Source organism: Lontra canadensis, unplaced genomic scaffold (genome assembly GCF_010015895.1).
Source record: "Lontra canadensis isolate GAN:19392208 unplaced genomic scaffold, GSC_riverotter_1.0 scaffold19, whole genome shotgun sequence".
NCBI classification, from domain to species: domain Eukaryota; kingdom Metazoa; phylum Chordata; class Mammalia; order Carnivora; family Mustelidae; genus Lontra; species Lontra canadensis.
This window is the reverse complement of record NW_022631013.1, coordinates 9,360,737-9,373,219: the sequence shown is the minus strand read 5'-3', so window position 1 is coordinate 9,373,219 and position 12,483 is coordinate 9,360,737. Positions and strand designations below refer to the sequence as shown.

General features: G+C 38.5%; 1 protein-coding gene across 1 annotated transcript in view; it reads left to right on the top strand.

The window, feature by feature from the left end:
* APTX (aprataxin) overlaps nucleotides 1-12,072 on the top strand; it is a 32,003-nt gene extending 19,931 nt beyond the window's left edge. The window contains exon 9 of the mRNA XM_032860358.1: nucleotides 11,475-12,072. The gene's annotated coding sequence lies outside the window, so the exon portion shown is untranslated. The remainder of the gene's footprint in view (nucleotides 1-11,474) is intronic.
* Nucleotides 12,073-12,483: the final 411 nt, after the last annotated feature.

Sequence of the window (12,483 nt, the reverse complement as noted above, 5' to 3'; positions counted from 1 at the left end):
CATCTGATCTGTAAAGCCTCGGTGAATATTCTCTCAAGCAAGCCCTTTTCCCCTTCCAGCCTTGGTTTTATATATTTAAAATCAGAGCCTTGGATTAGATTATATTTAAAGTCCTCTGTGTAAGATTTGAGTCCTCAGCCTTCAGGTGATTAGTTCCCATTGCTCTGTCTTCAAGGTCTTTTTCCCCCACTAAGACTGAAATTGGCAGATGAGCTTTCTAAAGTGCAAGAAATTCTTTGCACTTATGCATTAACCTGTAAACTAAGTTTTTAAAGAAGTCTTCATTTCCCCCACTTTATGTTGATTCTGAACCCATGGGAAAGGCAAAGGGCATAGTTGAATCTAGGGGTTTAAATGATACCATTAAACTCCCTTTTCATCTCAGTTCTGCTTTCCTGTGTTGCCTCTGTCCAGGGAGCAGCACAAATAGCTTCTGGCTGCAGGCTGAGCTTGATCCTCTCCATCCATCCCCCCCTCCACATTTCTGCCAAAACACAGGAAGCACCCTGACTTCTTTGCTTAAGTCACATAATCATCCCTAGAATAATCACTGTGTCTCTTTGGTGGATGGCATACTCTGGCCATCTCAAGTAATAGGACCATCTTGAGGTGAGGGGTGGAGGGCCACACTAGAATTTCATGGAAGGAGGAGGAGCAGTATGCAAAACACTCGTTTACCACTCGTGGACTGCACGCATAATTCCCATAGCTGGGAGCTTCTTTGGCCCCACACTGTTGCCGTTGGATCTAAGACTAAAAAGGAGGCAAACAGTCTTGGACTTGTGGCAGCTATAAGTTGAAAAGTTGACACAATCCACTGCCTCCACTGCTGACCTGTAATTGGAAGAAAAACTGGATCGTATTTTCAAATTTAATGATTAGTTACTGGCCAAGGACCTTTTACAGAAATTTCCCCAGAAACTATAGGACGTCCTCTTAAAATGCTGGTTGGAGTTGCCGTCCTAGGGCATCTGCTTGGTGTGTCACCAGTAGACCATCACCTTTGCTGCCCTTTCGTTGGCTGGATTCTGGAGATAGGAGGCCAGGGCCAAGGCAGAGGAGAGGACTTCGAAGGTTGCCTGAAAAGCCAGTTGAGCAGCTGGATTCTTATCCACTATGGACAGGAATTTCACTATCACAAATATTCTCTGGGTTACTAAATACCTAGAGAATTGCCCAGTGACTAGGGAAAAGAAACTTATTTTTGCTTTCCAGAACCCAGAAAAGAGAAAATGTTCATGACAGAATGAGGATAGGAAATAGGTCAAATACTAAAATATGATCCCTCCGGCTGGTCAGGCATTAGGGAAGAGACCCTCTTAGGCATACCTATCTGAATTACCTGTTTGAGAAGCTGATAGACCGTAGTCCTGATAACGTGAATGAGAAAAAGGCGCACATTGCAGGCAGGTATTTAGCCCACATAGATGCCAAACCTTACAGGCTTCTGGGAACCCATTTTTTTTTTTTTCACCAGACCATGAAGTTCTCTAGAACAGATGCTGTTTTTTGGTTCTCCATCAAGTACTCAATGAAATTCATTGTACCTGGATCTTAATAGAATCCCAATAAAATTTTGAGTGGATGAGACCTCATGTTTCATTGAAAGCATGAAGAAAACAACCCTCTCTGTTGCAGCTGAATTTAATTGTCAAGTGTGTCTGGTGAAACTGCATCTTTGACTTTTAGAAACATTCAGTAAACCTTGTTGCCATTGTTTATGGACACAGTATCTCATATGGATTAGAATTAGGGGAACATAAACATGTTAATATTTTCTCATATAACGTTCTAGATAATATTTTCCTACATGACATTCCAGATTTTAATCTTTGCTAGCAAACCAGGTAATTAGGACTATTGGGGTAATTCCATATATTTTCAAGGAGAGGCTTATTTTTTTGGTTACTATCTTTGGCCACCAGATGGCAGCATTTGAACACTAAATTCTTAATCTGTTTTCTAATCCAAAATTTAGTTTCACCTAATTCTTTTATGTTTCAGAATCAGTGCTTCAAAATAAAATATGTAAGTTTTTTTTTTTAATAAGGTTGACGTGTGTTTAACTGATGTCCTAATCAAGAGAGATGTTTGAGAGAAAACCAGGGTATAGGTAAGAATACAAAACATACATGATTATTAAGGGGAGGCTGTTTGGCCCCAAAGTTAGACTCTAAAAGTAGCTAGAGCCAGGGTTCAAATCTGAAATTTATCAAATGAGGGTCCTGAGGAATTTCAGATGCATGGTAGGCCTTGAAAATATGATAGCTCATTTCCTCCCATTTCTTAATTTGACCCCAAGATTAGTAACTTTTGTTCACATCACAAGTATAACCGGGAGCAGCCCTGGGAGCAGACACTTCTGGACATATCCTTGAAAAGTGGTGTTATTTTTACACTGACATAGTTGTTAAGTCTGTGATGGTTTGATATTAGAGGAAACACTGTCAAAGCAAGACAACTGATACACAGATACGGTAAAGGGGTATATGTGCATTTTCCATGGGTCAGCTTCCTTCAGAACCTCCCTGTGATAGAAGAACCCAGCTTCACTTCTGTCCTCCAGCTCTTCTGAGACTTTTGTCTTCTAAGTAGGCAGAATAAATCCCCCAGCCTCAAATAGGGCCAGAATATTAGAGCTGGAAAGAATTTTATAAGCCAGGACTTCTGACATTTTGAAGGAGTCACAGATTCAGAGAATTTGGTGAAAGCTATGCACCCTCTCTCCAGACATTTTCAACATACCAATTATCCATGAATTTTCTAGGGCAGAGGTTCTCAACTGGCATGTGTGTGTGCGCGCGCGCACATTTCATAGGCCCTGATTATTTTGAACCATCTTGTAGGGCTTTTTTTCCAAACCACACACAGAAAGTCACTTTACTACCATGGGGAGGCATCTAATGCCCTTGGTGCTTTGGGCAGCTAAGTGTTTAATCTCTTGCCCTGAGAATCTGTTAATTTTCTTTAATCGAGTAGCCTCTGGTGTCCCATTGAGGGGTTTGGGACACAGAAATGATTATTATAATACTATGACAAACTTATATCCTTATTAAACACCAAGAGTGTTTATATTCCCAAATTCATGCTTGGAGAAAATACACTAAAATGTTAATTAATGGTTGGTTTTGGATGGTGAGAAGGTAGGTAATTTAAATTTTGTTATATTGTGCAGAATTCTAATTAGCTTCAGTGAATATGTGTTTGGGAATGTGAAAAAAAACCCCAGATTTTATTTTTTAAAGTAATAGATCACAAGGGAATGCAATCAACATTAGTTACTTATATTAATAGCTGATAAAAAGTGGCTAATAATTTTAATAAGTCGGATCAGTTCTCCAGCCCTTTAGAGGCAGAAAGACATCCTGCAAGGCCAAATTCCAAGCTGTAACAGGTTCACTTGGGCCTGAGGATGACACAAATGAAGGTAATTCAAGTTTTGGATCTGAGTTCCCTGTTACTAGATCTAGAAAAGTAGATTTTCTGTTTGCTCCCAACCTTAATCTCTGTTTCTTTCACAGAGATGTCAGCTACATTTTGTTCAAAATTCTTGTTCTGGAACTTCCTAACTGTATTTTCAAATGTGTTTTAGCAGCCACTGAGGTCCCATAATTTCTCTCGAGTGTTATGTTGATGTGGCATGTTCTATTAAGTTCCAATATTGAGCCATCCTTGAATTCCTGGAATGAACCTCTTAGATCCTGAGGGCTACTCTTTTTTTTTTTTTTTTAAGATTTTATCTATTTATTAGAGAGTGAGATGGAGAGCATAATCGGGGGGAGGAGGGGATGAGGGAGAAGCAGGCTCCAGGGCCTGTAGTGGGGCTCCATCCCGGGACTCTGGGATCATGACCTGAGCCACCCAGGCACCCCTGAGGGCTACTTTTTCAATGTTGCTTGGACTCCAGGAAACATTTTTGATGGATGGGGTTTGGGGTGAGTTCTATAGATTGATTCATGTGTGAAAGCTTTGTGGCCTGGAACCCAGACTTCTGATATAAAGTATCAGGAGAAGAGCGGGGAGCAAATTAGACCAGGAAATCGGGGAGAATGGTTAGGAGCTGGGTCAGTTGCCAGGATATCCTTTGTGGTAGAACATTCAAGTAATGGGAAAGGTGATCTGACTTCTCCTTGATAACCCTGCATGGTAAAGAGGGAGGGAGGAGAAATATGAAAAAAAGATACATGAGGTAAACATTTGGGGAAGACTTTGAGGCATTTGGGAAGTAGGAGCTTTAGAGTGGTCTGGAAAACTGCCGATGAGAGGAGGGGAGTTTGAAGAAGGGTTTTTCTTCCTGGGTTGGAACTTGATCTCTTTAATGGTTTTTGATAAATGTGAGCAAATGTTACATACTTCACTTTTTTTAAAAGTTTTGATTTCTGTTCTTAATTCTGTTTCTTATGTTTTACATTATGTATTTCTTTTACTGATTACATTTGCTAGATGTTTCCTTATATTTATTATTGTTATTTTTCAAAAAAATAATTCTTGAATTTGTTACTTCCATGATTCTCTTTATAATTTGTTTTTTGCCTTATTTCTTTTCTCTTTATATTTTCTAAATTTTTTGAGTCAAACACTGAATTCATATACATTATTATTAAAACATTTATTTTCTTCTTATTAATTGAATTTTTTAAATAGCAAAAATATGAAAGATTTTGAATTGAATGCTGGGTTGGACCTGATACTCATGGAGATGGCCTTGGCTATTGATAACAAGGAAATATTTAATCTAATTTCAACACCATCAGGTTTCCTTGTGTCTCTAAGAGAAGGCATGTGTTCAAGATGGTAAAGTGGAAATGGCATGGTATCCCTAGGATAAGGTTTTGTACCTTGTATGTTTCACAAATATTTTTTCCTGTTCTCTTACAAATGAGTAATTGTGTTAGGGTGTTCTCATCTCTTTTCTTCTTACCTGTACCACAACCATGAAACAATATGACCTGGACAAGGATCTGCCATTAGTCTTTTATTTTATTTATTTATTTAAAAAATTTTTTAAAGTTTTTTTATTTTTAAGTACTCTGTACACCCAGCATGGGGCTCAAACTCATGATGCTAAGATCAAGAGTCACATCCTCTACCAACTGAACCAGCCAGGTGCCCCGATTAGTCTTTTATATTTGGTATGATTTTATTTATTTATTTTTTAAAGTGGTCTCCATGCCTAGTATGGGACCCAGTGTGCTTGAACTCATGACCCTGAGATCAAGACCTAAGCTGAGACCAAGAGTCAGATGCTTAACCAACTGAGCCACCCAGGCTTCCCTATTTTGTATGATTTTAAACTTCAACATTATCTTTTCAAGATAGGAATTCACATTTCAACTTTATTTGTACAACAAAAAATTTTGTCCCCAGTTAAAGGATTTTTAGTTTTAATGAAGTACAACTTATTTATTTTTTTCATGGATTATGCCTTTGGTGTTGTAAAGTCATCACCAAAACCAAGGTCCCTAGATTTTATCTCATGTTGTCTTCTAGGAGTTTTATAGTTTTGTGTTTTCCATATAGGTCTGTGATCTGCTTTGAATTAATTTTTTTGTGAGAGGTGTAAAGTCTGTGTCTAGATTCATTCATTCATCCATTCATTCATTTATTTTTTAAATATTTTATTTATTTATTTGAGAGAGAGAGACAATGAGAGAGGGAACACAAGCAGGGGGAGTGGGAGAGGGAGAAGCAGGCCTCCCGCTGAGCAGGGAGCCTGGTGTGGGGGCTTGGGAGCTCAATCCCAGGACCCCAGGACTACGACTCGAGCCAAAGGCAGATGCTTAATAACTGAGCCACCAAGGTGCTCCTCATTTATTTATTTATTTTTTGAATGTGACTATCTAGTTAAAGGATTTTTAAGCATTACCTGATGGGGTAATTTTTTTTTATATGACGTTTTTCTTTCTTCCTTCCCTCCCAATGTCTCCATCCCTGTAATGAGAATCTGTGATTAAAGAAAATTTAAAGGGAAAAGCATAAAACTGCTAGCAGAAGGCCATGCAGTTTAGACTACTTCCTGTCCAACTGTTTGTTTTTTTTCCCTCTGACACCTGTGGGGGCTGAGAGGGGTGGGATGCATTCCTTGGGCTCTATGTGCCAAACTTTCCAACTCCAGTGTAACCATCAGTAGAGTTCCCTTACCTCCTTTCTGTGCCTGCTTGTCAGTTCACAAGAGTTTGTTTTTCAGTTACTGGTGGTGGCAGGAACACCAGAGTGGCATCTACTTTTTGAGAAAGAGATGGGAACTTATTCATGAGAAGGAGGTGGGCACAGAGAGCCTCAGGCTGCCCAGGCATGTGGGTAAGCAGTGAGGACATGGAGGTCTCTGGGGACAAAAGGAGTTCCCATGCTAGGTTTGCCATGAGAAATAGAAACTGGTCCCCTCAAGATGAGATTTTTTTTTCCCCCCACTTCTGCTGGATCCTAAGTAATATGGTCCACTGGCCATAGAGGCACTAACTCAACTGTACCAAGGCTCCATTTTTGCCAGCCACCAGCCTTGGCAATAAGGCCATCAGGTAGGTGGCTTTAGTTTCACTTTGCTGAGGAATCTACAACTCAGCATGGTTCTGACACAAATTAAGGTGGGGTGAGGGATTGGATAATCTGAAGACAGAGCTCTTCCCTCATGTCCAGGTGCCCTTCAGTTATCCACACACAACATCTCCCTTAAACTGGTTCCTGAGCCTTGAATTTCAGTCAAGGTGTGTTAGCAGGCAAGTTGAGATTGACCAAGCCTGGTGAGGTGAAGGCAGTAACTCAGGTGCCTATGGCATGTTACGTTATTCTTTCTTTAGTCCCCTTCATAAAAGAGCTGAGATACCATCTACCTTGCAGGGTTACATGAAGTAATGTGGGTAGAGCGCTTGGTAGATGGTCACTAAATAACTATGATGATTATGGCTAAGAGTTGTTTTTGAAGGAAACTTGTTGGTGGAATTATTTCAGTCTCTTCATAGGGATTCTTGTTTGCTTGCTGACAAAAGGAACTATATACAACAATGAACAGTCTTAAAATACTCATTTTAGTAGATGCCAAATATATATATACCCTAGGACCAAATAAGGCATCCTTGACAAAACAAGTTATTTTTAATGCAGAAGAATTTCAAGAAAAATAACTTAGTCCCTCTTCTAAAGATGAGCTTACAGCAATAGTTTCCACATTAATTAATCAACTATTAAGTTAAAAAAAAAGACTTTATTTATTTGACAGAGAGAGACACAGCTAGAGAGGGAACATAAGCAGGGGGAGTGGGAGAGGAAGAAGCAGGCTTCTTGCTGAGCAGGGAGCCCAACACAGGGCTCAATCCTGGAACCCTAGGATCGTGACCTGAGCTGAAGGCAGCCACTTAATGACTGAGCCATCCAGATACCCCTAAACTATTAAGTTTTTAAGTGGGACAGTAATCTGAAGATTTTAGGTGAATTCACTTCACTGGCGTTTGGAGCTATAGTCAACTTCAAGATTAAACTCGCTGCCATTTGGCCTGGTGCAGATGAAATTTGTTGTGCCTGTATGAAAAGTGAACATTTTGTATAATTATACACACTTGTCATTATAGTATCCACCCTCTGGATTCTTTCTTATGGAAAGGTTTTCTTTTTGTTTTATCCTCAAAAAACCTGTGAGGTTTTAAACCAATGTGACTAATAGCATAGATTGTCAGCTGGGCGTCTCCTTCTGTAGCTCATTGCTTTCTAGATGGGACTACATAAAATAATTGTATTTTGCACATTATCTGCTCCTTATTTAAGATCTGAGGAGGAGTTGTCCAAAAGAAAAGTGAAGGACCTTTAAAGATGGACAATGCAGGCAGGCTCTTCTCTCACAATCGTGTTTGTTGGCTAGCCCAATAGGATTTTGTATTACAGTTAAAAGTGTTTCTGAACTGTTTTTTACTTTCTCATCACTGTATTCATATGGCTTCTGTTTCTTGAGAGAAACCCAATTTTTGTCCTTTTAACAGAAACAGAATTAACCTAATTGCACAGTCGTTTTCAACCATACAAAAGCCGGCATTAAAAATGAGCCAGTGGGAATAATTATAAAAGAGGTAAATGATCTGATATATAGTTCTTGTGCTTGAGGGATTTAATTTGACGTTAACAGAAAAAGGATTTTTCTGAAAAAAAAAAACCAAAAAAAAACCAAAAAAAAATCTTATCATTTAATCCACAATGTATTTAGCTACAGACATTCTACTAATATAGATAGATTCATTTAATGTTTTTTCTGATTCATGTGGTGCTTAACAAAGGGGTTACTTTAGCTCTTGCATCTCAATTCATTGTTTTATGATTCTTTAATCTTAATTCTCATTGACTAGTGAGATAAAATAATTATAGTAAGAGATTTTAGTATGTGCATATGAAAATTGGGCATCTCCAGTAGTTAAAAAAATAAATAAGGACATACAGGAATTGAACAATGTAACAAGTTAACTTTGTGCGTGTGTGCGCATACACCCAAGTGTGCATATACACTCTTGAATACAGGAGAAAGACCGTACTTCCTTTGAATAGAGAAGAAACACTTTATTCCCCATATGTTCATGGAACATTTAAAATAGTTGATTCCATATTTTACCACAAAGAAAATTTGACATGTCTTTGTATTGTTTTACTTTTTGCAGTAATCATATATTACTTTCATATGCAAACAGCAAAATAAATAAAAAATTTGAAAATGTGTTTGCTCTATTTCTGATGTCTAGAGTAGTGTTTGAAACATATTAGGGACTTAAAAGATGTTGGCTACATAAATGAACCAGTGGATTTTAACATTTGTTGAGTACCTACTATGTGCCAGGCAGAGAACAGCAGGTAGTGCCCTCCAGCTGTGTGGTTTAAAGCCATTTGAGTTAAATGGAGTTTGTTATGTCACAGATCAAACCATGTGCACTCACACATAAGTAACAGACAACAAGTCTGCAGTCATTCCTTTAGCCCATGACCCAGTTATACTTGGTCTTCTGGTGAATTGATTTATTTAATATTTTTTATATATAGGTATACATTTCCCACACTTCATATGATAAAGAGTGGGGGAGGAGTGATAAGGACATATGGAGTAGGGAAAGCTTTCTGACATTGAACATACTGATTGCACTAGGTAAATCTGACATTCCTTTTCAGCTTTACCAGGAAAAATTCTGCTATCCCTAAGCACACAGGCTCTTTGGTTTGTTTACTTACCATTTTTTTTTAAAAGATTTTATTTATTTATTTGAGAGAGAGAGAGGTCACAGGTAGGCAGAGAGGCAGGCAGAGAGAGAGGGGGAAGCAGGCTCCCCACTGAGCAGAGAGCCCGATGTGGGCCTCGATCCCAGGACCCTGAGATCATGACCTGAGCTGAAGGCAGAGGCATAACCCACTGAGCCACCCAGGCGCCTCTTACCATTATTTTTTACTTGTTATCTGGAAATAGGTTCTTTTTCATTTAAAATATATTTCATTTAAAAATATTTCTTTCCTCTTCAAAATGTTGGCTTAGTTGATGGGGTTGAGTTTTTGCTGTAATTGCTGACTTGTTAATTGCTGGAATACTAATCACTATTATGTGTACTCATTTTCTTAGACATTTTTTTTCTTAGACATTTACAATGAAGGGAAAGGAAGAGCATATAACTGGATTAGGCTTTTCACTTCTTTCCTGTTAGGCATTTGCGTAAAATTTGGAAATGTTTGTTGCCCATAGGCAATATCAGCATCGGTATTATAGGTATTACATTTTTCCACTCAAATGATGTGTTGTGCATCTTTTTTTTTTTTTAAGATTTTATTTATTTATTTATTTGACAGAGAGATCACAAGTAGAGAAGCAGCCGGGCGGTGGGGGGGAAGCTGGCTCCCCACCGAGCCGAGAGCCTGAGGTGGGACCCGATCTCAGAACCCCGGAATCACGACCAGAGCCGAAGACAGAGGCCTCAACCCACTGAGCCACTCAGGCGCCCCTGTGCATCTTTTTAAAAAAAGGTTTTGTTTGTTGTTTGCTCTAGAGAGAGAAAGTGCGCATATGAGTGTACAAGCAAGTGGCGGGGAGGGAGAACGAGGGGGAAAGAATGTCAAGCAGAATCCATGCTGAGTGCAGAGCCAGATGCTGGACTTGGTCTCAGGACTCTGAGATCATGCATGACATGAGCTGAAACCAAGAGTTGGACGCTTAACTGACTGAGCCACCCAGGTGCCCCTGGGTTATGCATCTTAATTAATGGTAGAATAATAGGGGATGTATGTGTTTTTTTCTCCTTTTTTTTTTTTTTTAAACTATCAGTTATTGAGAGCTTAGTATGTGCTGGGCACTGAACAGAGCTCTTTAAGTTAAAGAAATTAAAATTTCCTTTAATTCTCACAACAATCTAATGAACAGGTGTGGTAAAGAAACCAAAGCTAAATGAAGGTAAATAATAAAACTAAAATTCTTCCTGGCTCAAAGTCCATGCTTTTTACCACTGCGTTATGTTTTTCCTGTCTTTTGCGTGGTCATATTCTGAAACTTGCCTTCTTCTAGAACATCTCCATTATAAATATTCATTCTCTCACCTCCATTATAGAATATAGAATATAGAACATTATAGAATATCCAATATAGAATATTCTCTATAGAATATAGAGAACACTCCAATATAGAGTAAAACTCAGGTATCCTGATCCCTGACTCCAGCCTCCTGCTTTTTCATAGCTTCATTTCCACTATATCTGTTTTTCACCATTGTATAGATTTTCAGTTTTTTGGTCCTTTCACTTCCTCCCAATTTAGTATCCCCATCTCAGGTTTGCTTTCCTCTCCATGAACCTCATATTTGATTTTCTAAAATAATTTTCCCACAACTACCCCTTTTACTTCTACGCTAAACCCACTGTCCTATATCCTAACACTGAATTGATGCCTCAGTTTGCTTTCTTTGCTCCTATCTTCACATTAACTGATTGGGGGCACCTGGGAGGCTTTGTCAGTTAAACCTCCAACTCTTGATTTCTGCTCAGGTCATGATCTTAAGAGTTGTGAGATCAAGCCCTGTGTTGGGCTCCACGCTTAGCACAGAGTTTGCTTGTCCCTCTCCCTCTACTTCTCACATTGCTTGCACATGTGCATGCCTTCTCTCAAATAAATAAATAAATAAATAAAATCTTAAAAAAAAAGATTAGCTAATCAAGGTTAGGGGAAAAAAATCAGTAGACTTTATAATAAACCTTACAGATGGCTATCACTACACATTTATGGCCTTAAACTCTTGCCAGGCTCTCCTTCCATTCTGTGGCATTGCTGTTTTCAGGTTCTTTCTTCATTGTCTTCAACAATAGTGCCGTGCCAATACCACTTTCCTTAAGTTCTCCCTTCTCTTACTCTTAGCTAGGTTTTCTCCTGCTTCTTCAAACAAATTGAGGCTGTGAAGCATTATCTTGTTCAACTTTCCATCCCCTCACTGCGACTTACCTACATACATACCATTTTTGACTTTCTTCCACAGGATAAAGGGAATTCCTTCCTGTTCAAATCCAACTCCTCACCTTTACCTCAAGTCCAAGATGGAAGCATTTGTGTTCTGGGCAGGAGGATGGAGGAAAAGATGAAGAAGGGGATTAAGGACTCACAAATACTCTCTGAAGAAGTTTCCTGGAATCTCCTTCATGACTCTTCTTTTTGTATTACCATGGCCAGAATTCAGCCACAGGCCACAGGTGACCAAACTTTAAGGGAGATTGTGAAATATAACCTTTATTTTGGGCAAATCTATATCCAACTAAAAATTTTATTAGTACAGAAGCAGCACAGAATGAAAATCGGAGATATCGAACAGTCTCTGCAGTCTCTGCCAATGTTCTTTTGCACATGAAAAAAATTGAGTTGCCTTTCTCTTTCTTATTTTTTACTTATATTGCAAATATTTTACAAATTTAGATCTTTTAATCTTTTAATTTAGTGTATACTATCTCATCATACAGAGGTTTAAAATTGTTATGTCACTGAAACATGCATTCCTTTTTTTAAAAAAAATTCATTGTTTCTGGAATTCATATTTTGCTTAAATAGTCCTTCCTTATCCATATGCTCTCATATTTTCTTTTATTTAAAAAAAAACCATTTTATTTATTTGAGAAAGAGAGTATGAGAGGGGAGAGGGTGAGAGGGAGAAGCAGACTCCCTGCTGAACTGGGAGCCCAATGTGGGACTCGCACCTAGGACTCTGGGATCATGACCTGAGTCAAAGACAGTTGCTTAACCAACTGAGCCACCCAGACATCGCTGTTTTCATATTTTCTTTTGGTACATTTATGCCTTTTTTTTTTACTTTAGGTCTTCATTATATCTGGTATTTATAAATTTTGATCTAGTGTGACATAGGGCTCTATCTTTATTTTTTAAATTTTTATTTAATGAACTCCCAACTCATTTTAAACTAGTCTTCATTCTCATTCATTTGAAGTACCATATGTACGGTGAACTAAATTTTGCTATGTACACAAGTCTGTTATGGG